At 43.5% G+C, this 23,755-nt stretch overlaps 22 non-coding genes and 6 pseudogenes across 22 annotated transcripts; all 28 read left to right on the plus strand.

The window, feature by feature from the left end:
• Positions 1-258: 258 nt before the first annotated feature.
• On the plus strand, positions 259-377 carry LOC142508219 (5S ribosomal RNA). The gene has a single exon (XR_012806444.1). It is a non-coding gene; the product is annotated as a 5S ribosomal RNA (ribosomal RNA).
• A 682-nt stretch (positions 378-1,059) lies between these two features.
• LOC142507573 (5S ribosomal RNA) lies at positions 1,060-1,178 on the plus strand. The gene has a single exon (XR_012805827.1). It is a non-coding gene; the product is annotated as a 5S ribosomal RNA (ribosomal RNA).
• A 1,260-nt stretch (positions 1,179-2,438) lies between these two features.
• LOC142508590 (5S ribosomal RNA) lies at positions 2,439-2,556 on the plus strand. Its single transcript, XR_012806797.1, has one exon. It is a non-coding gene; the product is annotated as a 5S ribosomal RNA (ribosomal RNA).
• Positions 2,557-3,188: 632 nt separating this feature from the next.
• LOC142510561 (5S ribosomal RNA) lies at positions 3,189-3,302 on the plus strand (annotated as a pseudogene).
• A 682-nt stretch (positions 3,303-3,984) lies between these two features.
• Positions 3,985-4,098, plus strand: LOC142510578 (5S ribosomal RNA; annotated as a pseudogene).
• A 684-nt stretch (positions 4,099-4,782) lies between these two features.
• LOC142514524 (5S ribosomal RNA) lies at positions 4,783-4,900 on the plus strand. The gene has a single exon (XR_012810413.1). It is a non-coding gene; the product is annotated as a 5S ribosomal RNA (ribosomal RNA).
• Positions 4,901-5,584: 684 nt separating this feature from the next.
• Positions 5,585-5,703, plus strand: LOC142516871 (5S ribosomal RNA). The gene has a single exon (XR_012812641.1). It is a non-coding gene; the product is annotated as a 5S ribosomal RNA (ribosomal RNA).
• A 683-nt stretch (positions 5,704-6,386) lies between these two features.
• On the plus strand, positions 6,387-6,500 carry LOC142508561 (5S ribosomal RNA). Its single transcript, XR_012806768.1, has one exon. It is a non-coding gene; the product is annotated as a 5S ribosomal RNA (ribosomal RNA).
• Positions 6,501-7,182: 682 nt separating this feature from the next.
• LOC142511178 (5S ribosomal RNA) lies at positions 7,183-7,296 on the plus strand (annotated as a pseudogene).
• Positions 7,297-7,981: 685 nt separating this feature from the next.
• On the plus strand, positions 7,982-8,100 carry LOC142509951 (5S ribosomal RNA). Its single transcript, XR_012808096.1, has one exon. It is a non-coding gene; the product is annotated as a 5S ribosomal RNA (ribosomal RNA).
• Positions 8,101-8,775: 675 nt separating this feature from the next.
• Positions 8,776-8,894, plus strand: LOC142516707 (5S ribosomal RNA). Its single transcript, XR_012812488.1, has one exon. It is a non-coding gene; the product is annotated as a 5S ribosomal RNA (ribosomal RNA).
• A 681-nt stretch (positions 8,895-9,575) lies between these two features.
• Positions 9,576-9,694, plus strand: LOC142517385 (5S ribosomal RNA). The gene has a single exon (XR_012813134.1). It is a non-coding gene; the product is annotated as a 5S ribosomal RNA (ribosomal RNA).
• Positions 9,695-10,377: 683 nt separating this feature from the next.
• Positions 10,378-10,496, plus strand: LOC142517562 (5S ribosomal RNA). The gene has a single exon (XR_012813302.1). It is a non-coding gene; the product is annotated as a 5S ribosomal RNA (ribosomal RNA).
• Positions 10,497-10,953: 457 nt separating this feature from the next.
• Positions 10,954-11,073, plus strand: LOC142512797 (5S ribosomal RNA; annotated as a pseudogene).
• Positions 11,074-11,756: 683 nt separating this feature from the next.
• On the plus strand, positions 11,757-11,874 carry LOC142513579 (5S ribosomal RNA). The gene has a single exon (XR_012809518.1). It is a non-coding gene; the product is annotated as a 5S ribosomal RNA (ribosomal RNA).
• A 684-nt stretch (positions 11,875-12,558) lies between these two features.
• On the plus strand, positions 12,559-12,677 carry LOC142516543 (5S ribosomal RNA). Its single transcript, XR_012812332.1, has one exon. It is a non-coding gene; the product is annotated as a 5S ribosomal RNA (ribosomal RNA).
• A 683-nt stretch (positions 12,678-13,360) lies between these two features.
• On the plus strand, positions 13,361-13,478 carry LOC142507484 (5S ribosomal RNA). Its single transcript, XR_012805741.1, has one exon. It is a non-coding gene; the product is annotated as a 5S ribosomal RNA (ribosomal RNA).
• A 684-nt stretch (positions 13,479-14,162) lies between these two features.
• LOC142506383 (5S ribosomal RNA) lies at positions 14,163-14,281 on the plus strand. The gene has a single exon (XR_012804677.1). It is a non-coding gene; the product is annotated as a 5S ribosomal RNA (ribosomal RNA).
• Positions 14,282-14,963: 682 nt separating this feature from the next.
• Positions 14,964-15,082, plus strand: LOC142508864 (5S ribosomal RNA). The gene has a single exon (XR_012807065.1). It is a non-coding gene; the product is annotated as a 5S ribosomal RNA (ribosomal RNA).
• Positions 15,083-15,763: 681 nt separating this feature from the next.
• LOC142508836 (5S ribosomal RNA) lies at positions 15,764-15,882 on the plus strand. The gene has a single exon (XR_012807038.1). It is a non-coding gene; the product is annotated as a 5S ribosomal RNA (ribosomal RNA).
• A 682-nt stretch (positions 15,883-16,564) lies between these two features.
• LOC142515460 (5S ribosomal RNA) lies at positions 16,565-16,683 on the plus strand. The gene has a single exon (XR_012811305.1). It is a non-coding gene; the product is annotated as a 5S ribosomal RNA (ribosomal RNA).
• A 655-nt stretch (positions 16,684-17,338) lies between these two features.
• Positions 17,339-17,457, plus strand: LOC142507961 (5S ribosomal RNA). Its single transcript, XR_012806196.1, has one exon. It is a non-coding gene; the product is annotated as a 5S ribosomal RNA (ribosomal RNA).
• Positions 17,458-18,140: 683 nt separating this feature from the next.
• On the plus strand, positions 18,141-18,259 carry LOC142512732 (5S ribosomal RNA; annotated as a pseudogene).
• Positions 18,260-19,635: 1,376 nt separating this feature from the next.
• LOC142511872 (5S ribosomal RNA) lies at positions 19,636-19,754 on the plus strand (annotated as a pseudogene).
• A 200-nt stretch (positions 19,755-19,954) lies between these two features.
• LOC142509158 (5S ribosomal RNA) lies at positions 19,955-20,073 on the plus strand. Its single transcript, XR_012807345.1, has one exon. It is a non-coding gene; the product is annotated as a 5S ribosomal RNA (ribosomal RNA).
• A 1,448-nt stretch (positions 20,074-21,521) lies between these two features.
• On the plus strand, positions 21,522-21,640 carry LOC142513762 (5S ribosomal RNA). Its single transcript, XR_012809691.1, has one exon. It is a non-coding gene; the product is annotated as a 5S ribosomal RNA (ribosomal RNA).
• Positions 21,641-22,322: 682 nt separating this feature from the next.
• On the plus strand, positions 22,323-22,441 carry LOC142509618 (5S ribosomal RNA). The gene has a single exon (XR_012807784.1). It is a non-coding gene; the product is annotated as a 5S ribosomal RNA (ribosomal RNA).
• A 672-nt stretch (positions 22,442-23,113) lies between these two features.
• LOC142508353 (5S ribosomal RNA) lies at positions 23,114-23,232 on the plus strand. Its single transcript, XR_012806571.1, has one exon. It is a non-coding gene; the product is annotated as a 5S ribosomal RNA (ribosomal RNA).
• Positions 23,233-23,755: the final 523 nt, after the last annotated feature.

The raw sequence follows: 23,755 nt of genomic DNA on the forward strand, positions 1-23,755 counted from the left end.
TGGAAGGGTATGACGCAGATTACTCCGGAGACGGTTAACTCATTAAAAAAAATTATTTTCGACTGTTTTATCCATAATTTACGTAAACGGTCGCGACACGAGGACTTCCCTGGGAGGTCACCCATCCTAGCTTTGCCATCGCGCCAGAACGCTTAACTTCATGGTTTTGATTGTGCGAGAGCAGTGCCGCGTGTTGTCCGTCGCCGCCTGCTCCACACGTACTCGAGGGATATAAGAATAAACATCCCACTCAATGTCGGGTGCGATCATACCAGCACTAATGCACCGGATACCATCAGAACTCCGAAGTTATGTGTGCTTGGGTGAGAGCAGTACTAGGATGAGTGACCCCCTGGGAAGTCCTCGTGTTGCACCCCTTTTCTTGTTTTTCTATTTTTGATTACTTGTTGACAGACGATTTTCGGCTCAAATCATATGAATCTCGATCTGGACCAGATAAGACATGTGAAATCAACGTAGCTCGGGCACTGCCGGATTTGGCCAAAATTGTAGCCTAATTTGATTGTAAATGGGAAACGAACGAGACTCATTACTTCGCAATGAGCTGGCGAGATTTTAGGAGAATTCCTTCTCTAAGACCCTCTAATTTTCGATTTTCCGCTTCTGTTAAGCTTCTGTTTCCTTGAGCAATACGCTTAGGAAGTTCGAAATTCGATTCTGTTCTATTTTATCGTATCTCAGGCATAATAATAGCTTTACATTCGCTATTTTCTTCTTCTTATTTTTTTTCTATTTTCTGGAAACATTTAGCGATTTTTGTTGTCGTGAGCTGGTTCTGTGTGGAAGGGTATGACGCAGATTACTCCAGAGACAATTAACTCATTAAAAAAAATTATTTTCGGCTGTTTTATCCATTATTTAAGTAAACGGTCGTGACACGAGGACTTCTCAGGGAGGTCACCCATCCTAGCTCTGCCATCGGGCCAGAACGCTTAACTTCATGGTTTTGATTGGGCGAGAGCAGTGCCGCGTGTTGTGTATCGCCGCCCGCTCCACACGTACTCGAGGGATATAATAATAAACATCCCACTCAATGTCGGGTGCGATAATACCAGCACTAATGCACTGGATCCCATCAGAACTTCGAAGTTATGTGTGCTTGGGCGAGAGCAGTACTAGGATGAGTGACCCCCTGGGAAGTCCTCGTGTTGCACCCTTTTTCGTGTTTTTCTATTTTTTATTACTTGTTGACAGACGATTTTCGGCTCAAATCATCTGAATCTCGATCGGTACCAGATAAGACATGTGAAATCAACGTAGCTCGGGCACTGCCGGATTTGGACAAAATTGTAGCCTAATTTGATTGTAAACGGGCAAACGAACGAGAATCATTACTCCGCAAAGAGCTGGCGAGATTTTAGCCGAATTCCTTCTCTAAGACCCTCTAATTTGCGATTTTCCGATTCTGTCAAGCTTCCGTTTCCTCGAGAAATCCGCTTTGGAAGTTCGAAATTCGATTCCTGTTCCATTTTATCGTATCTTAGGCATTATAATAGCTTTACATTCGCTATTTTCTTCTACTTATTTTTTTTCTTTTTTCTGGGAACATTTAGCGATTTATATTGTCGTGAACCGGTTCTGTGCGGAAGGGTGTGACGCAGATTACTCCGGAGATGGTTAACTCATTAAAATTACTAATGCACCAGATCCCATAGGAACTTCGAAGTTAAGCTTGCTTGGGCGAGAGCAGTACTAGGATGGGTGACCCCCTGGGAAGTCCTCGTATTGCTCCCCTTTTCGTGTTTTTCTATTTTTGATTACTTGTTGACAGCCGATTTTCGGCTCAAATCATCTGAATCTCGATCGGGACCAGATTAGACATGTGAAATCAACGTAGCTCGGGCACTGTCGGATTTGGACAAAATTGTAGGCTAATTTGATTGTAAACGGGCAAACGAACGAGACTCATTACCCCGCAATGAGCTGGCGAGATTTTAGCCGAATTCCTTCTCTAAGACCCTCTAATTTGCGATTTTTCGCTTCTGTTAAGTTTCCGTTTCCTCGAGAAATCCGCTTAGGAAGTTCGAAATTCGATTCCTATTCCATTTTATCGTATCTCAGGCATAATAATAGCTTTACATTCGCTATTTTCTTCTTCTTATTTTTTTTCTTTTTTCTGGTAACATTTAGCGATTTTTGTTGCCGTGAGCCGGTTCTGTGTGGAAGGGTATGACGCAGATTACTCCGGAGACGGTTAACTCATTAAAAACAATTATTTCGACTCTTTTAGCTATAATTTACATAAAGGGTCGGGACACGAGGACTTCCCAGGGAGGTCACCCACCCTAGCTCTTCCATCGCGCCAGAACGCTTAACTTCATCGTTCTGATTGGGCGAGAGCAGTGCCGCGTATTGTCCATCGTCGCCCGCTCCACACGTACTCGAGAGATATAAGAATAAAAATCCCGCTCAATGTTGGGTGCGATTATACCAGCACTAATGCACCGGATCCCATCAGAACTCCGAAGTTAAGCGTGCTTGAGCGAGACAGTACTAGGATGGGTGACCCCTTGGGAAGTCCTCCTGTTGCAATCCTTTTCGTATTTTTCTATTTTTGATTACTTGTTGGTAGACGATTTTCGGCTCAAATCATCTGAAACTTGATCGGGACCAGATAAGACATGTGAAATCAACGTAGCTCGGGCACTGTCGGATTTGGACAAAATTGTAGGCTAATTTGATTGTAAACGGGCAAACGAACGAGACCCATTCCTCCGCAATGAGCTGGCGAGATTTTAGCCGAATTCCTTCTCTAAGACCCTCTAATTTGCGATTTTCCGCTTCTGTTAAGCTTCCGTTTCCTTGAGAAATACGCTTAGGAAGTTTTACATTCGCTATTTTCTTTTAGTTATTTTTTTTCTATTTTCAGGGAACATTTAGCGATTAATATTGCCGTGAGCCGGTTTTGTGCGGAATGGTGTGACGCAGATTACTCCGGAGATGGTTAACTCATTAAAAACATTTATTTCGACAGTTTTAGCCATAATTTACGTAAACGGTCGAGACACGAGGACTTCCCAGGGAGGTCACTCATCCTAGCTCTGCCATCGCGCCAGAACGCTTAACTTCATGGTTCTGATTGGGCTAGAGCAGTGCCGCGTGTTGTCCATCGTCGCCCGCTCAACACGTACTCGAGAGATATAAGAATAAACATCCCACTAAATGTCTGGTGCGACCAGCACTAATGCACCGGATCCCATAGGAACTTCGAAGTTAAGCGTGCTTGGGCGAGAGCAGTACTAGGATGGGTGACCCCCTGGGAAGTGCTCGTGTTGCACCCCTTTTCATGTTTTTCTATTTTTGATTACTTGTTGACAGCCGATTTTCGGCTCAAATCATCTGAATCTCAATCGGACCAGATAAGACATGTGAAATCAACGTAGCTCGGGCACTGCCGGATTTGGACAAAATTGTAGGCTAATTTGATTGTAAACGGGCAAACGAACGAGACTCCTTACTCCGCAATGAGCTGGCGAGATTTTAGTCGAATTCCTTCTCTAAAACCCTCTAATTTGCGATTTTCCGCTTCAGTTAATCTTCCGTTTCCTCGAGAAATCCGCTTAGGAAGTTTGAAATTCGATTCCTGTTCCATTTTATCGTATCTCAGGCATAATAATAGCTTTACATTCGCTATTTTCTTCTTCTTATTTTTGTTCTATTTTCTGGGAACATTTAGCGATTTTTGTTGCCGTGAGCCGGTTCTGTGCGGAAGGGTATGACGCAGATTACTCCGAAGACGGTTAACTCATTAAAAAAAATTATTTCGACTGTTTTAGCCATAATTTACGTAAACGGTCGCGACACGAGGACTTCCCAGGAAGGTCACCCATCCTAGCTCTGTCATCGCGCCAGAACGCTTAACTTCATGGTTCTGATTGGGCGAGAGCAGTGCCGCGTGTTGTCCATCGTCGCTTGCTCAACACGTACTCGAGAGATATAAGAATAAACATCCCACTCAATGTCTGGTGCGACCAGTACTAATGCACCGGATCCCATAGGAACTCCGAAGTTAAGCGTGCTTGGGCAAGAGCAGTACTAGGATGGGTGACCCCCTGGGAAGTCCTCGTGTTGCACCCCTTTTCATGTTTTTCTATTTTTGATTACTTGTTGACAGCCGATTTTCGGCTCAAATCGTCTGAATCTCGATCGGGACCAAATAAGACATGTGAAATCAACGTAGCTCGGGCACTGCCGGATTTTGACAAAATTGTAGGCTAATTTGATTGTAAACGGGCAAACGAACGAGACTCATTACTCCGCAATGAGCTGGCGAGATTTTAGCCGAATTCCTTCTCTAAGACCCTCTAATTTGCGATTTTTCGCTTCTGTTAAGCATCCGTTTCCTCGAGAAATCCGCTTAGGAAGTTCGAAATTCGATTCCTGTTCCATTTTATCGTATCTCAGGCATAAAAATAGCTTTACATTCGCTATTTTATTCTTCTTATTTTTTTTTCTATTTTCTGGTAACATTTAGCGATTTTTGTTGCCGTGAGCCGGTTCTGTGCGGAAGGGTATGACGCAGATTACTCCGGAGACGGTTAACTCATTAAAAACAATTATTTCGACTGTTTTAGCTATAATTTACATAAAGGGTCGCGACACGAGGACTTCCCAGGGAGGTCACCCACCCTAGCTCTTCCATCGCGCCAGAACGCTTAACTTCATCGTTCTGATTGGGCGAGAGCAGTGCCGCGTATTGTCCGTCGTCGCCCGCTCCACACGTACTCGAGAGATATAAGAATAAAAATCCCGCTCAATGTTGGGTGCGATTATACCAGCACTAATGCACCGGATCCCATCAGAACTCCGAAGTTAAGCGTGCTTGGGCGAGACAGTACTAGGATGGGTGACCCCTTGGGAAGTCCTCGTGTTGCAATCCTTTTCGTATTTTTCTATTTTTGATTACTTGTTGGTAGACGATTTTCGGCTCAAATCATCTGAATCTTGATCGGGACCAGATAAGACATGTGAAATCAACGTAGCTCGGGCACTGCCGGATTTGGCCAAAATTGTAGGCTAATTTGATTGTAAACGGGCAAACGAACGAGACCCATTCCTCCGCAATGAGCTGGCGAGATTTTAGCCGAATTCCTTCTCTAAGACCCTCTAATTTGCGATTTTCCGCTTCTGTTAAACTTCCGTTTCCTTGATAAATACGCTTTGGAAGTTCGAAATTCGATTCTTGTTCCATTTTATCGTATCTCAGGCATAATAATAGCTTTACATTCGCTATTTTCTTCTTCTTATTTTTTTTCTATTTTCTGGGAACATTTAGCGATTATTGTTGTCGTGAGCCGGTTCTGTGTGGAAGGGTATGACGCAGATTACTCCGGAGATAATTAACTCATTAAAAAAAATTATTTTCGGCTGTTTTATCCATAATTTAAGTAAACGGTCGTGACACGAGGACTTCCCAGGGAGGTCACCCATCCTAGCTCTGCCATCGGGCCAGAACGCTTAACTTTATGGTTTTGATTGGGCGAGAGCAGTGCCACGTGTTGTCCATCGCCGCCCGCTCCACACGTCCTCGAGGGATATAATAATAAACATCCCACTCAATGTCGGGTGCGATAATACCAGCACTAATGCACTGGATCCCATCAGAACTCCGAAGTTATGTGTGCTTGGGCGAGAGCAGTACTAGGATGAGTGACCCCCTGGGAAGTCCTCGTATTGCACCCCTTTTCGTGTTTTTCTATTTTTGATTACTTGTTGACAGACGATTTTCGGCTCAAATCATCTGAATCTCGATCGGGACCAGATAAGACATGTGAAATCAACGTAGCTCGGGCACTGCCGGATTTGGACAAAATTGTAGCCTAATTTGATTGTAAACGGGCAAACCAACGAAACTCATTACTCCGCAATGAGCTGGCGAGATTTTAGCCGAATTCCTTCTCTAAGACCCTCTAATTTGCGATTTTCCGATTCTGTTAAGCTTCCGTTTCCTCGAGAAATCCGCTTTGGAAGTTCGAAATTCGATTCATGTTCCATTTTATCGTATCTTAGGCATTATAATAGCTTTACATTCGCTATTTTCTTTTAGTTATTTTTTTTCTATTTTCTGGGAACATTTAGCGATTAATATTGCCGTGAGCCGGTTTTGTGCGGAATGGTGTGACGCATATTACTCCGGAGATGGTTAACTCAATAAAAACAATTATTTCGACTGTTTTAGCCATAATTTACGTAAACGGTCGCGACACGAGGACTTCCCAGGGAGGTCACTCATCCTAGCTCTGCCATCGCGCCAGAACGCTTAACTTCATGGTTCTGATTGGGCTAGAGCAGTGCCGCGTGTTGTCCATCGTCGCCCGCTCAACACGTACTCGAGAGATATAAGAATAAACATCCCACTAAATGTCTGGTGCGACCAGCACTAATGCACCGGATCCCATAGGAACTCCGAAGTTAAGCGTGCTTGGGCGAGAGCAGTACTAGGATGGGTGACCCCCTGGGAAGTCCTCGTGTTGCACCCCTTTTCATGTTTTTCTATTTTTTATTACTTGTTGACAGCCGATTTTCGGCTCAAATCATCTGAATTTCAATCGGACCAGATAAGACATGTGAAATCAACGTAGCTCGGGCACTGCCGGATTTGGACAAAATTGTAGGTTAATTTGATTGTAAACGGGCAAACGAACGAGACTCCTTACTCCGCAATGAGCTGGCGAGATTTTAGTCGAATTCCTTCTCTAAACCCCTCTAATTTGCGCTTTTCCGCTTCTGTTAAGCTTCCGTTTCCTCAAGAAATCCGCTTAGGAAGTTTGAAATTCGATTCCTGTTCCATTTTATCGTATCTCAGGCATAATAATAGTTTTACATTCGCTATTTTCTTCTTCTTATTTTTTTTCTATTTTCTGGGAACATTTAGCGATTTTTGTTGCCGTGAGCCGGTTCTGTGCGGAAGGGTATGACGCAGATTACTTCGAAGACGGTTAACTCATTAAAAACAATTATTTCGACTGTTTTAGCCATAATTTACGTAAACGGTCGCGACACGAGGACTTTCCAGGAAGGTCACCCATCCTAGCTCTGTCATCGCGCCAGAACGCTTAACTTCATGGTTCTGATTGGGCGAGAGCAGTGCCGCGTGTTGTCCATCGTCGCCCGCTCAACACGTACTCGAGAGATATAAGAATAAACATCCCACTCAATGTCTGGTGCGACCAGCACTAATGCACCGGATCCCATAGGAACTCCGAAGTTAAGCGTGCTTGGGCAAGAGCAATACTAGGATGGGTGACCCCCTGGGAAGTCCTCGTGTTGCACCCCTTTTCATGTTTTTCTATTTTTGATTACTTGTTGACAGCCGATTTTCGGCTCAAATCATCTGAATCTCGATCGGGACCAAATAAGACATGTGAAATCAACGTAGCTCGGGCACTGCCGGATTTGGAAAAAATTTTAGGCTAATTTGATTGTAAACGGGCAAACGAACGAGACTCATTACTCCGCAATGAGCTGGCGAGATTTTAGCCGAATTCCTTCTCTAAGACTCTCTAATTTGCGATTTACCGCTTCTGTTAAGCTTTCGTTTCCTCGAGAAATCTGCTTAGGAATTTCGAAATTCGATTCCGGTTCCATTTTATCATATCCCAGGCATAATAGTAGCTTTACATTCGCTATTTCCTTCTTCTTATTTTTGTTCTATATTCTGGGAACATTTAGCGATTTTTGTTGTCGTGAGCCGGATCTGTGTGGAAGGGTATGACGCAGATTACTCCGGAGACGGTTAACTCATTAAAAAAAAGTTATTTTCGACTGTTTTATCCATAATTTAAGTAAACGGTCGCGACACGAGGACTTCTCAGGGAGGTCACCCATCCTAGCTCTGCCATCGCGCCAGAACGCTTAACTTCATTGTTTTGATTGGGCGAGAGCAGTGCCGCGTGTTGTCCATCGCCGCCCGCTCCACACGTACTCGAGGGATATAAGAATAAACATCCCACTCAATGTCGGGTGCGATAATACCAGCACTAATGCACCGGATCCCATCAGAACTATGAAGTTATGTGTGCTTGGGCGAGAGCAGTACTAGGATGAGTGACCCCCTGGGAAGTCCTCGTGTTGCACTTCTTTTCGTGTTTTTCTATTTTAATTACTTGTTGACAGATGATTTTCGGCTCAAATCATCTGAATCTCGATCGGGACCAGATAAAACATGTGAAATCAACGTAGCTCGGGCACTGCCGGATTTGGACAAAATTGTAGCCTAATTTGATTGTAAACGGGCAAACGAACGAGACTCATTGCTCCGCAATGAGCTGGCAAAATTTTAGCCGAATTCCTTCTCTAAGACCCTCTAATTTGCGATTTTCCGCTTCTGTCGTTTCATCGAGAAATCCGCTTAGGAAGTTCTATATTTGATTCCAGTTCAATTTTATCGTATCCCAGGCATAATAATAGCTTTACATTCGCTATTTTCTTCTTCTTATTTTTTTTTCTATTTTGTGGGAACATTTAGCGATTTTTATTGTCGTGAGCCGGTTCTGTGCGGAATGGAATTACGCCGATTACTCCGGAGACGGTTAACTCATTTTAAACAATTATTTCGGCTGTTTTAGCCATAATTTACGTAAATCGTCTCGACACGAGGACTTCCCAGGGAGGTCACCCATCCAAGCTCTGCCATCGCGCCAGAACGCATAACTTCATGGTTCTGATTGGGATAGAACAGTGCCGCGTGTTGTCCATCGCCGTCTGCTCCACACGTACACGAGGGATATAAGAATAAACATCTCACTAAATGTCCAGTGCGATCATAACAGCACTAATGCACCGGATCCCATCAGAACTCCGAAGTTAAGCGTGCTTGGGCGAGAGCTGTACGAGGATGGGTGACCTCCTGGGAATTCCTCGTGTTGCACTCTTTTCGTGTTTTTCTATTTTTGATTACTTGTTGACATACGATTTTCGGCTCAAATCATCTGAATCTCAATCGGGACCAGATAAGACATTTGAAATTAACGTAGCTCGGGCTATGCCGGATTTGAACAAAATTGTAGCCTAATTTGATTGTAAACGGGCAAACGAACGAGACTCATTACTACGCAATGAGCTGGCGAGATTTTAGCCGAATTCCTTCTCTGAGACCCTCTAATTTGCTATTTTCCGCTTCAGTTAAGCTTCCGTTTCCTCGAGAAATCCGCTTAGGAAGTTCGAAATTCGATTCCGGTTCCATTTTATAGTATCACAGGCATAATAATAGCTTTACATTCGCTATTTTCTTCTTCTTATTTTTTTCTATTTTTTGGTAACATTTAGCAATTTTTGTTGTCGTGAGCCGGTTCTGTGTGGAAGCGTATGACGCAGATTACTCCGGAGACGGTTAACTCATTAAAAAAAATTATTTTCGACTGTTTTATCCATAATTTACGTAAAGGGTCGCGACACGAGGACTTCCCTGAAGGTTACCCATCCTAGCTTTGCCATCGCGCCAGAACGCTTAATTTCATGGTTTTGATTGAGCGAGAGCAGTGCCGGGTGTTGTCCGTCGCCGCCCGCCCCACACGTACTCGAGGGATATAAGAATAAACATCCCACTCAATGTCGGGTGCGATCATACCAGCACTAATGCACCGGATCCCATTAGAACTCTGAAGTTATGTGTGCTTGGGCGAGAGCAGTACTAGGATGAGTGACCCCCTGGGAAGTCCTCGTGTTGCATCCCTTTTCTTGTTTTTCTATTTTTGATTACTTGTTGACAGATGATTTTCGGCTCAAATCATATGAATCTCGATCGGGACCAAATAAGACATGTGAAATCAACGTAGCTCGGGCACTGCCGGATTTTGACAAAATTGTAGCCTAATTTGATTGTAAACGGGCAAACGAACAAGACTCATTACTTCGCAATGAGCTGGCGAGATTTTAGGAGAATTCCTTCTCTAAGACCCTCTAATTTGCGATTTTCCGCTTCTGTTAAGCTTCCGTTTCCTCGAGAAATCCGCTTAGGAAGTTCGAAATTTGATTCATGTTCCATTTTATCGTATCTCAGGCATAATAATAGCTTTACATTCGCTATTTTCTTCTTCTTATTTTTTTTCTATTTTCTGGGAACATTTAGCGATTTTTGTTGTCGTGAGCCGGTTCTGTGTGGAAGGGTATGACGCAGATTACTCCGGAGACAATTAACTCATTAAAAAAAATTATTTTCGGCTGTTTTATCCATTATTTAAGTAAACGGTCGTGACACGAGGACTTCTCAGAAAGGTCACCCATCCTAGCTCTGCCATCGGCCCAGAACGCTTAACTTCATCGTTTTGATTGGGCGAGAGCAGTGCCGCGTGTTGTCCATCGCCCCCGCTCCACACGTACTCGAGGGATATAATAATAAACATCCCACTCAATGTCGGGTGCGATAATACCAGCACTAATGCACTGGATCCCATCAGAACTCCGAAGTTATGTGTGCTTGGGCGAGAGCAGTACTAGGATGAGTGACCCCCTGGGAAATCCTCGTGTTGCACCCTTTTTCGTATTTTTCTATTTTTGATTACTTGTTGACAGACGATTTTCGGCTCAAATCATCTGAATCTCGATCGGGATCAGATAAGACATGTGAAATCAACGTAGCTCGGGCACTGCCGGATTTGGACAAAATTGTAGCCTAATTTGATTGTAAACGGGCAAACGAACGAGAATCATTACTCCGCAATGAGCTGACGAGATTTTAGCCGAATTCCTTCTCTAAGACCCTCTAATTTGCGATTTTCCGATTCTGTTAAGCTTCCGTTTCCTCGAGAAATCCGCTTTGGAAGTTCGAAATTGGATTCATGTTCCATTTTATCGTATCTTAGGCATTATAATAGCTTTACATTCGCTATTTTCTTCTACTTATTTTTTTTCTATTTTCTGGGAACATTTAGCGATTTATATTGTGGTGAACTGGTTCTGTGCTGAAGGGTGTGACGCAGATTACTCCGGAGATGGATAACTCATTAAAATCACTAATGCACCGGATCCCATAGGAACTTCGAAGTTAAGCGTGCTTGGGCGAGAGCAGTACTAGGATGGGTGACCCCCTGGGAAGTCCTCGTATTGGTCCCCTTTTCGTGTTTTTCTATTTTTGATTACTTGTTGACAGCCGATTTTCGGCTCAAATCATCTGAATCTCGATCGGGACCAGATTAGACATGTAAAAACAACGTAGCTCGGGCACTGTCGGATTTGGACAAAATTGTTGGCTAATTTGATTGTAAACGGGCAAACGAACGAGACTCATTCTCCGCAATGAGCTGGCGAGATTTTAGCCGAATTCCTTCTCTAAGACCCTCTAATTTGCGATTTTTCGCTTCTGTTAAGCTTTCGTTTCCTCGAGAAATCCGCTTAGGAAGTTCGAAATTCGATTCCTGTTCCATTTTATCGTATCTCAGGCATAATAATAGCTTTACATTCTCTATTTTCTTCTTCTTATTTTTTTTTCTATTTTCTGGTAACATTTAGCGATTTTTGTTGCCGTGAGCCGGTTCTGTGCGGAAGGGTATGACGCAGATTACTCCAGAGACGGTTAACTCATTAAAAACAATTATTTCGACTGTTTTAGCTATAATTTACATAAAGGGTCGCGACACGAGGACTTCCCAGGGAGGTCACCCACCCTAGCTCTTCCATCGCGCCAGAACGCTTAACTTCATCGTTCTGATTGGGCGAGAGCAGTGCCGCGTATTGTCCATCGTCGCCCGCTCCACACGTACTAGAGAGATATAAGAATAAAAATCCCGCTCAATGTTGGGTGCAATTATACCAGCACTAATGCACCGGATCCCATCAGAACTCCGAAGTTAAGCGTGCTTGGGCGAGACAGTACTAGGATGGGTGACCCCTTGGGAAGTCCTCGTGTTGCACTCCTTTTCGTATTTTTCTATTTTTGATTACTTGTTGGTAGACGATTTTCGGCTAAAATCATCTGAATCTTGATCGGGACTAGATAAGACATGTGAAATCAACGTAGCTCGGGCACCGCCGGATTTGGACAAAATTGTAGGCTAATTTGATTGTAAACGGGCAAACGAACGAGACCCATTCCTCCGCATTGAGCTGGCGAGATTTTAGCCGAATTCCTTCTCTAAGACCCTCTAATTTGCGATTTTCCGCTTCTGTTAAGCTTCCGTTTCCTTGAGAAATACGCTTAGGAAGTTCGAAATTCGATTCCTGTTCCATTTTATCGTATCTCACGCATAATAATAGCTTTACATTCGCGATTTTCTTCTTCTTATTTTTTTTCTATTTTCTGGGAACATTTAGCGATTTTTGTTGTCGTGAGCCGGTTCTGTGTGGAAGGGTATGACGCAGATTACTCCGGAGACAATTAACTCATTAAAAAAAATTATTTTCGGCTGTTTTATCCATAATTTAAGTAAACGGTCGTGACACGAGGACTTCCCAGGGAGGTCACTTATCTTAGCTCTGCCATCGAGCCAGAACGCTTAACTTCATAGTTTTGATTGGGCGAGAGCAGTGCCGCGTGTTGTCCATCGCTGCCCGCTCCACACGTACTCGAGGGATATAATAATAAACATCCTACTCAATTTCGGGTGCGATAATACCAGCACTAATGCACTGGATCCCATCAGAACTCCAAAGTTATGTGTGCTTGGGCGAGAGCAGTACTAGGATGAGTGACCCCCTGGGAAGTCCTCGTGTTGCACCCCTTTTCGTGTTTTTCTATTTTTGATTACTTGTTGACAGCCGATTTTCGGCTCAAATCATCTGAATCTCGATCGGGACCAGATTAGACATGAGAAATCAACGTAGCTCGGGCACTGTCGGATTTGGACAAAATTGTAGTCTAATTTGATTGTAAACGGGCAAACGAACGAGACTCATTACTCCGCAATGAGCTGGCGAGATTTTAGCCGAATTCCTTCTCTAAGACCCTCTAATTTGCGATTTTCCGCTTCTGTTAAGCTTCCGTTTCCTCGACAAATCCGCTTAGGAAGTTCGAAATTCGATTCCTGTTCCATTTTATCGTAACTCAGGCATAATAAAAGCTTTACATTCGCTATTTTCTTCTTCTTATTTTTTTTTCTATTTTCTGGGATTATTTAGCGATTTTTTTGCCGTGAGCCGGTTCTGTGCGGAAGGGTATGACGCAGATTACTCCAGGGACGGTTAACTCATTAAAAACAATTATTTCGACTGTTTTAGCTATAATTTACATAAAGGGTCGCGAGACGAGGACTTCCCAGGAAGGTCACCTACCCTAGCTCTTCCATCGCGCCAGAACGCTTAACTTCATCGTTCTGATTGGGCGAAAGCAGTGCCGCGTGTTGTCCATCGTTGCCCGCTCCACACGTACTCGAGAGATATAAGAATAAAAATCCCACTCAATGTTGGGTGCGATTATACCAGCACTAATGAACCGGATCCCATCAGAACTCCGAAATTAAGCGTGCTTGGGCGAGACATTACTAGGATGGGTGACCCCTTGGGAAGTCCTCGTGTTGCACTTTTTTTCGTATTTTTCTATTTTTGATTACTTGTTGACAGACGATTTTTGGCTCAAATCATCTGAATCACGATCGGGACCAGATAAGACATGTGAAATCAACGTAGCTCGGGCACTGCCGGATTTAGACAAAATTGTAGGCTAATTTGATTGTAAACGGGCAAACGAACGAGATTTATTACTCCGCAATGAGCTGGCGATATTTTAGCCGAATTCCTTCTTTAAGACCCTCTAATTTGCGATTTTTCGCTTCTGTTAAGCTTCCGTTTCCTTGAGAAATACGCTTAGGAAGTTCGAAATTCAATTCCTGTTCCATTTTATCGTATTTCAGGCATAATAATAGCTTTACATTGGCTATTTTCTTCTTCTTATTTTTTTTCTATTTTCTGGGAACATTTAGCGATTTTTGTTGTTGTGAGCCGGTTCTGTGTGGAAGGGTATGACGCAGATTACTCCGGAGACGGTTAACTCATTAAAAAAAATTATTTTCGGCTGTTTTATCCATAATTTAAGTAAATGGTCGCGACACGAGGACTTCCCAGGGAGGTCACCCATCCTAGCTCTGCCATCGCGCCAGAACGCTTAACTTCATGGTTTTGATTGGGCGAGAGCAGTGCCGCGTGTTGTCCATCGCCGCCCGCTCCACACGTACTCGAGGGATCTAAGAATAAACATCCCACTCAATGTCGGGTGCGATAATACCAGCACTAATGCACCGGATTCCATCAGAACTCCGAAGTTATGTGTGCTTGGGCGAGAGCAGTACTAGGATGAGTGACCCCTTGGGAAGTCCTCGTGTTGCACCCCTTTTCGTGTTTTTCTATTTTTGATTACTTGTTGACAGACGATTTTCGGCTCAAATCATCTGAATCTCGATCGGGACCAGATAAGACATGTGAAATCAACCTAGCTCGGGCACTGCCGGATTTGGACAAAATTGTAGGCTAATTTGATTGTAAACGGGCAAACGGACGAGACTCATTATTCCGCGAGGAGCTGACGAGATTTTAGCCGAATTCCTTCACTAAGACCCTCTAATTTGCAATTTTCCGCTTTTGTTAAGCTTCCGTTTCCTCGAGAAATCCGCTAAGGAAGTTCGAAATTCGATTCTGGTTCCATTTTATCGTATCTCAGGAATAATAATAGCTTTACATTCGCTATTTTCTTCTTCTTATTTTTTTCTATTTTTTTGTAACATTTAGCAATTTTTGTTGTCGTGAGCCGGTTCTGTGGGGAAGGGTATGACGCAGATTACTCCGGAGACGGTTAACTCATTAAAAAAAATTATTTTCGACTGTTTATCCATAATTTACGTAAACAGTCGCGACACGAGGACTTCCCTGGGAGGTCACCCATCCTAGCTTTGCCATCGTGCCAGAACGCTTAACTTCATGGTTTTGATTGAGCGAGAGCCGTGCCGCGTGTTGTCCGTCGCAGCCCGCTCCACTCGTACTCGAGTTATATAGGAATAAACATCCCACTCAATGTCGGGTGCGATCATACCATCACTAATGCACCGGATCTCATCAGAACTCCGAAGTTATGTGTGCTTGGGCGAGAGCAGTACTAGGATGAGTGACCCCCTGGAAAGTCCTCGTGTTGCACCCCTTTTCTTATTTTTCTATTTTTGATTACATGTTGAAAGACGATTTTCGGCTCAAATCATATGAATCTCGATCAGGACCAGATAAGACATGTGAAATCAACGTAGCTCGGGCACTGCCGGATTTGGACAAAATTGTAGCCTAATTTGATTGTAAACGGGCAAACGAACGAGACTCAATACTCTGAATGAGCTGGCGAGATTTTAGCCGAATTCCTTCTCTAAGATCCTCTAATTTGCGATTTTCCGCTTCAGTTAAGCTTCCGTTTCCTCGAGAAATCCGCTTAGGAAGTTGGAAATTCGATTCCGGTTCCATTTTATCGTATCCCAGGCATAATAATAGCTTTACATTCGCTATTTTCTTCTTCTTATTTTTTTCTATTTTTTGATAACATTTAGCAATTTTTGTTGTCGTGAGCCGGTTCTGTGTGGAAGGGTATGACGCAGATTACTCCGGAGACGGTTAACTCATTAAAAAAATTATTTTCGACTATTTTATCCATAATTTACGTAAACGGTCGCGACACGAGGACTTCCCTGAGAGGTCACCCATCCTAGCTCTGCCATCGCGCCAGAACGCTTTACTTCATGGTTTTGATTGGGCGAGAGCAGTGCCGTGTGTTGTCCATCGCCGCCCGCACCACACGTACTCGAGCGATATAAAAATAAACATACCACTCAATATCGGGTGCGATCATACCAGCACTAATGCACCGGATCCGATCAGAACTCCGAAGTTATGTGTGCTTGGACGAGAGCAGTACTAGGATGAGTGATACCTTGGGAAGTCCTCGTGTTGCACCCCTTTTCGTGTTTCTCTATTTTTTATTACTTGTTGAAAGACGATTTTCGGCTCAAATCATCTGAACCTCGATCGGGACCAGATAAGACATGTGAAATCAACGTAGTTCGGGCACTGCCGGATTTGGACAAAATTATAGCCTAATTTGATTGTAAACAGGCAAACCAACGAGACTTATTCTCCGCAATGAGCTGGCGAGATTTTTGCCGAATTCCTTCTCTAAGACCCTCTAATTTGCGATTTTCCGATTCTGTTAAGCTTCTGTTTCCTCGAGAAATCCGCTTAGGAAGTCCAAAATTCGATTCTGGTTCCATTTTATCGTATACCAGGCATAATTATAGCTTTACATTCGCTATTTTCTAATTCTTATTTTTTTTCTATTTTCTGGGAACATTTAACGATTTTTGTTGTCGTGAACCGGTTCTGGGCAGAAGGGTATGACGCAGATTACTCCAGAGATGGTTAACTCATTAAAAACAATTATTTCGACTGTTTTAGCTATAATTTACGTAAACGATCGCGACACGAGGACTTCCTAGGGAGGTTACCCATTCTCGCTCTGCCATCGCGCCAGAACGCTTAACTTCATGGTTCTCATTGGGCGAGTGCAGTGCCGCGTGTTGTCCATCGCCGCCCGCTCCACACATACTCGAGGGATATAAGAATAAACATCCCACTCAATGTCGGTTGCGAACATACCAGCACTAATGCACCGGATCCCATCAGGACTCCGAAGTTAAGCATGCTTGGGCGAGAGCAGTACTAGGATGGGTGACCCCCTGGGAATTCCTCGTGTTGCACCCCTTTTCATGTTTTTCTATTTTTGATTACTTGTTGACAGACGATTTTCGGTTCAAATCATCTGAATCTCGATCGGGACTAGATAAGACATGTGAAATCAACATAGCTCGGGCACTGCCGGATTTGGACAAAATTGTAGCCTAATTTGATTGTAAACGGGCAAAACAACGAGACTCATTGCTCCGCAATGAGATGGCAAAATTTTAGACGAATTCCTTCTCTAAGACTCTCTTATTTGCGATTTTCCGCTTCTGTTAAGCTTTCTTTTTTTCGAGAAATCCGCTTGGGAACTCCGAAATTCGATTCCGGTTCTATTTTATTGTATCCTAGGCAAAATAATAGCTTTACATTCACTATTTTCTTATTCTTATTTTTTTTCTATTTTTTGGGAGCATTTAGCGATTTTTGTTGTCGTGAGCCGGTTCTGTGTGGAAGGGTATGACGCAGATTACTCCGGAGACGGTTAACTCATTTAAAACAATTATTTCGGCTGTTTTAGCCATAATTTACGTAAACGGTCGCGACATGAGCACTTCCCAGGGAGGTCACCCATCAACTTCATGGTTTTGATTGGGCGAGAGCAGTGCCGCGAGTTGTTCATCGCCGCCCGCTTCACACGTACTCGAGGGATATAAGAATAATTATCCCACTCAATGTCGGGTGCAATCATACCAGCATTAATGCACCGGATACCATCAGAACTCCGAAGTTATGCGTGCTTGGGCGAGAGCAGTACTAGGATGAGTGACCCCCAGGGAAGTCCTCGTGTTGCACCCCTTTTCGTGTTTTTCTATTTTTGATTACTTGTTGACATGCGATTTTCGGCTCAAATCATCTGAATCTCGATCGGGACCAGATAAGACATGTGAAATCAACGTAGCTCGGGCACTGCCGGATTTGGACAAAATTTTAGCCTAAGTTGATTGTAAACGGGCAAAACAACGAGACTCATTGCTCCGCAATAAGCTGGCGAAATTTTAGACGAATTCCTTCTATAAGACTCTCTTATTTGCGGTTTTCCGCTTCTGTTAAGCTTTCTTTTTTTTCGAGAAATCCGCTTAGGAAGTTCGAAATTCGATTCGGGTTCCATTTTATCGTATACGAGGCATAATTATAGCTTTACATTCGCTATTTTCTTATTCTTAATTTTTTCTATTGTTTTGGAACATTTATCGATTTTTGTTGTAGTACGTCGGTTCTGTGCGGAAGGGTATGAAGCAGATTACTCCGGAGACTGTTAACTCATAAAAAACAATAATTTCGACTTTTTTATCCATAATTTACGTAAACGGTCCCGACACGAGGACTTCCCATGGAGGTCACCCATCCTAGCTCTGCCATCGCGCTGGAACGCTTAACTTCATGGTTCTGATCTGGCGAGAGCAGTGCCGCGTGTTGTCCATCGCCGCCCGCTCCACACATACTTGAAGGATATAAGAATAAACATCCTACTCAATGTCGAGTACGATCTTACCATCACTAATGCTCCGCATACCCTCAAAACTTCGAAGTTAAGCGTGCTTAGGCGAGAGCAGTACGAGGATGGGTGACCCCCTGGGAAGTCCTTGTGTTGCACTCTTTTTCGTGTTTTTCTATTTTTGATTACTTGTTGTCAGACGATTTTTGGCTCAAATCATCTGAATCTCGATCGTGACAAGATAAGACATGTGAAATCAGTGTAGCTCGGGCACCGCCGGATTTGGAAAATATTGTAGGCTAATTTGATTGTAAACGAGCAAACGAACGAGACTTATTACTCCGCAACGAGGTGGCGAGATTTTAGCCGAATTCCTCGAGAAATCCGCTTAGGAAGTCCGAAATTCGATTCCGGTTCCATTTTATCGTATCCCAAGCATAATAATATCTTTACATTCGCTATTTTCTTATTCTTATATTTTTTTCTATTTTCTGGGAACATTTAGCGATTTTTGTTGTGATGAGCCGGTTCTAAGCGGAAGAGTATGACGCAGATTACTCCAGAGACGGTTAGCTCAATAAAAACAATTATTTCTATTGTTTTAGACATAATTTACGTAAACGGTCGCGACACGAGGACTTCCCAGGGAGGTCACTCATCCTATCTCTGCAATCGCGCCAGAACGCTTAACTTCATGGTTCTGTTGGGCGAGAGCAGTGCCGCGTGTTGTCCATCGCCGCCCGCTCCACTCGTACTCGAGGGATATGAGAATAAACATCCTACTCAATGTAAGGTGCGATCATACCAGCACAAATGCACTGGATCACATCAGAACACCCCCTGGGAAGACCTCGTGTTGCACCCTTTTTCGTGTTTTTCTATTTTTGATTATCTGTTGACAGACGATTTTCGGCTCAAAACATCTGAATCTCGATCGGGACCAGATAAGACATGTGAAATCAACGTAGCTCGGGCACTGCCGGATTTGGACAAAATTGTAGCCTAATTTGATTATAAACGGGCAAACTAACAAGACTCATTGCGGACTGGCGAGATTTTAGCCGAATTTCTTCTATAAGACCCTCTAATTTGCGATTTCCGCTTCTGTTAAGCTTCCGTTTCCTCGAGAAATCAGCTTAGGAAGTTCGAAATTCGATTCCGGTTCCATTTTATCGTATCTCAGGCATAATAATAGCTTTACATTCGCTATTTTCTTATTCTTATTTTTTTATATTTTCTCGAAACATTTATCGATTTTTGTTATCGTGAGCCGGTTCTGTGCGGAAGGATATGACGCAGATTAATCCGGAGATGGTTAACTCATAAAAAACAATAATTTCGACTGTTTTATCCATAATTTACGTAAACGGTCCCGACACGAGGACTTCCCATGGAGGTCACCCATCCTAGCTCGGCCATCGCGCTGGAACACTTAACTTCATGGTTCTGATCTGGCGAGAGCAGTGCCGCGTGTTGTCCATCGCCGCCCGCTCCACACATACTTGAAGGATATAAGAATAAACATCCTACTCAATGTCGGGTACGATCTTACCATCACTAATGCACCGGATCCCATTAGAACTTCGAAGTTAAGTGTGCTCGGACGAGACCAGTACTAGGATGGGCGACCCTCTGGGAAGTCATCGTGTTGCACCCTTTTCGTGTTTTAGCCATAATTTACGTAAATGGTCGCGACACGAGGACTTCCCAGGGAGGTCACCCATCCTACCTCTGCCATCGCGCCAGAACGCTTAACTTCATGGTTCTGATTGGGCGAGAGCAGTGCCGCTTGTTGTCCATCGCCGCCCGCTACACATGTACTCGAGGGATATAAGAATAAACAACCCACTCAATGTCGGGTGCGATCATACCAGCACTAATGCATCAGATCCCATTAGAACTTCGAAGTTAAGCGTGCTCGGACGAGACCAGTACTAGGATGGGCGACCTTCTGGGAAGTCATCGTGTTGCACCCTTTTTCGTGTTTTTCTATTTTTGATTACTTGTTGACAGACGATTTTCGGCTCAAATCATCTGAATCTCGATCGGAACCAGATAAGACATGTGAAATCAATGTAGCTCGGGCACTGCCGGATTTGGACAAAATTGTATGCTAATTTGATTGTAAACGGGCAAACGAACGAGACTCATTACTCCGCAATGAGCTGGAGAGATTTTAGCCGAATTCCTTCTCTAAGACCCTCAAATTTGCGATTTTCCGCTTCTGTTAAACTTTCGTTTCCTCGAGAAATCCGCTTAGAAAGTCCGAAATTCGATTCCGGTTCCATTTTATCGTATACGAGGCATAATTATAGCTTTACATTCGCTATTTTCTTCTTCTTAATTTTTTCTATTTTTTTGGAACATTTATCGATTTTTGTTGTAGTACGCCGGTTCTGTGCGGAAGGGTATGAAGCAGATTACTTCGGAGACGGTTAACTCATTAAAAACAATAATTTCAACTGTTTTATCCATAATTTACGTAAACGGTCGCGACACGAGGACTTCCCATGGAGGTCACCCATCCTAGCTCTGCCATCGCGCTGGAACGCTTAACTTCATGGTTCTGATCGGGCGAGAGCAGTGCCGCGTGTTGTCCATCGCCGCCCGCTCCACACATACTCGAAGGATATAAGAATAAACATCCTACTTAATGTCGGGTGTGATCATACCATCACTAATGCTCCGCATCCCCTCAAAACTAGGATGGGTGACCCCTGGGAAGTCCTTGTGTTGCACACTTTTTCGTGTTTTTCTATTTTTGATTACTTGTTGTCAGACGATTTTTGGCTCAAATCATCTGAATCTCGATCGTGACCAGATAAGACATGTGAAATCAACGTAGCTCGGGCACCGCCGGATTTGGAAAATATTGTAGGCTAATTTGATTGTAAACGAGCAAACGAACGAGACTTATTACTCCGCAACGAGGTGGCGAGATTTTAGCCGAATTCCTTCTCTAAGACCCTCTAATTTTCGATTTTCCGCTTCTGTTAAGCTTCCGTTTCCTCGAGAAATCCGTTTAGGAAGTCTGAAATTCGATTCCGGTTCATTTTATCGTATCCCAAGCATAATAATATCTTTACATTCGCTATTTTCTTATTCTTATTTTTTTTTTTATTTTCTGGGAACATTTAGCGATTTTTGTTGTGATGAGCCGGTTCTGTGCGGAAAGGTATGACGCAGATTACTCCAGAGACGGTTAACTCAATAAAAACAATTATTTCTATTGTTTTAGCCATAATTTACGTAAATGGTCGGAACACGAGGACTTCCCAGGAAGGTCACTCATCCTAGCTCTGCAATCGCGCCAGAACGCTTAACTTCATGGTTCTGTTGGGCGAGAGCAGTGCCGCGTGTTGTCCATCGCCGCCCGCTCCACTCGTACTCGAGGGATATGAGAATAAACATCCTACTCAATGTCGGGTGCGATCATACCAGCACTAATGCACCGGATCCCATCAGAACTCCGAAGTTAAGCGTGCTTGGGTGATAGCAGTACTAGGATGGGTGACCCCCTTGGAAGTCATCGTGTTGCACCCCTTTTCGTGTTTTTCTATTTTTGATTACTTGTTGACAGATGATTTTCGGCTCAAATCATCTGAATCACGATCGGGACCAGATAAGACATGTAAAATCAACGTAGCTCGGGCACTGCCGGATTTGGACAAAATTGTAGCCTAATTTGATTGTAAACGGGCAAACGAACGAGACTCATTACTCCGCAATGAGCTGGCGAGATTTTAGCCGAATTTCTTCTTTAAGACCCTTTAATTTACGATTTTCCGCTTCAGTTAAACTTTCGTTTCCTCGAGAAATCCGCTTAGAAAGTCCGAAATTCGATTCCGGTTCCATTTTATCGTATCCTAAGCATAATAATAGCTTTACAATCCTTATTTTCTTATTCTTATTTTTTTTATATTTTCTGGGAACATTTAGCGATTTTTGTTGTCGTGAGCCGGTTCTGTGCGGAAGGGTATGACGCAGATTACTCTGAAGACGGTTAACTCATTAAAAACAATTATTTCTACTGTTTTAGCCATAATTTACGTAAACGGTCGCGACACGAGGACTTCCAAAGGAGGTCACCCATCGTAGCTTTGCAATCGCGCCATAACCCTTAACTTTATGGTTCTGTTGGGCGAGAGCAGTGCTGCGTGTTGTCCATCGCCGCCCGCTCCACACATACTCGAGGGATATAAGAATAAACATCCCACTCAATGTCGGGTGCGATCATACCAGCACTAATGCACCGGATCCCATCAGAACATAGAAGTTAAGCGTGCTTGGGCGAGAGCAGTTCTAAGATGGGTGACCCCCTAGGAAGTCCTCGGGTTGCACCCCTTTTCGTGTTTTTCTATTTTTGATTACCTGTTGAAAGACGATTTTTGGCTCAAATCATCTGAATCTCGATTGAATCCAGATAAGACATGTGAAATCAACGGAGCTCGGGCACTGCCGGATTTGGACAAAATTGTAGCCTAATTTCATTGTAAATGAGCAAACGAACGAGACTCATTGCGGACTAGCGAGATTTTAGCCGAATTTCTTCTCTAAGACCCTCTAATTTGCGATTTTCCGCTTCCGTTAGGTTTCCGTTTCCTCGAGAAATCCGCTTAGGAAGTCCGAAATTCGATTCCGGTTCCATTTTATCGTATCTCAGGCATAATAATAGCTTTACATTCGCTATTTTATTATTTTTAATTTTTTCTATTTTCTGGGAACATTTAGCGATTTTTGTTGTCGTGAGCCGGTTACTGTGCGGAAGGGTATGACGCAGATTACTCTGGAGATGGTTAAACTCATTAAAAACAATTATTTCGACTGTTTTAGCCATAATTTACGTAAACGGTCGTGACACGAGGACTTCCTAGGAGGTCCATCCTCGCTCTGCCATCGCGCCATAATGCTTAACTTCATGGTCCTGATTGGGCGAGAGCAGTGCCGCGTGTTGTCCATCGCCGCCAGCTCCACACGTACTCGAGGGATATAAGAATAAACAATCCACACAATGTCGGGTGCGATCATACCAGCACTAATGCACAAGATCCCATCAGAACTCCGAAGTTCAGCGTGCTTGGACGAGAGCAGTACTAGGATGGATGACCCTCGGGGAAGTCCTCGTGTTGCACCCCTTTTGGTGTTTTTTTATTTTTGATTACTTGTTGACAGACGATTTTCGGCTCAAATCTTATGAATCTCGATCGGGACCAGATAAGACATGTTAAATTAACGTAGCTCGGGCACTGCCTTATTTGGACAAAATTGTAGGATAGTTTGATTGTAAACGGGCAAACGAACGAGACTCATTGATCCGCAATGAGGTTGCGAGATTTTAGCCGAATTGCTTCTCTAAGACACTCTAATTTGCGATTTTCCGCTTCTGTTAAACTTCCGTTTCCTCGAGAAGTCCGCTTAGGAAGTCCGAAATTCGATTCCGATTCCGTTTTATCGTATCCCAAGCATAATAATAGCTTTACATTTGCTATTTTCTTATTCTTATTTTTTTCTATTTTCTGGGAACATTTAGCGATTTTTGTTGTCGTGAGCCGGTTCTGTGCGGAAGGGTATGACGCAGATTACTCCGGAGATGGTTAACTCATTAAAAACAATTATTTCGACTTTTTTAGCCATAATTTACGTAAACGGTCGCGACAC

The sequence above is a fragment of the Primulina tabacum genome, chromosome 10, assembly GCF_025594145.1.
Source record: "Primulina tabacum isolate GXHZ01 chromosome 10, ASM2559414v2, whole genome shotgun sequence".
NCBI classification, from domain to species: domain Eukaryota; kingdom Viridiplantae; phylum Streptophyta; class Magnoliopsida; order Lamiales; family Gesneriaceae; genus Primulina; species Primulina tabacum.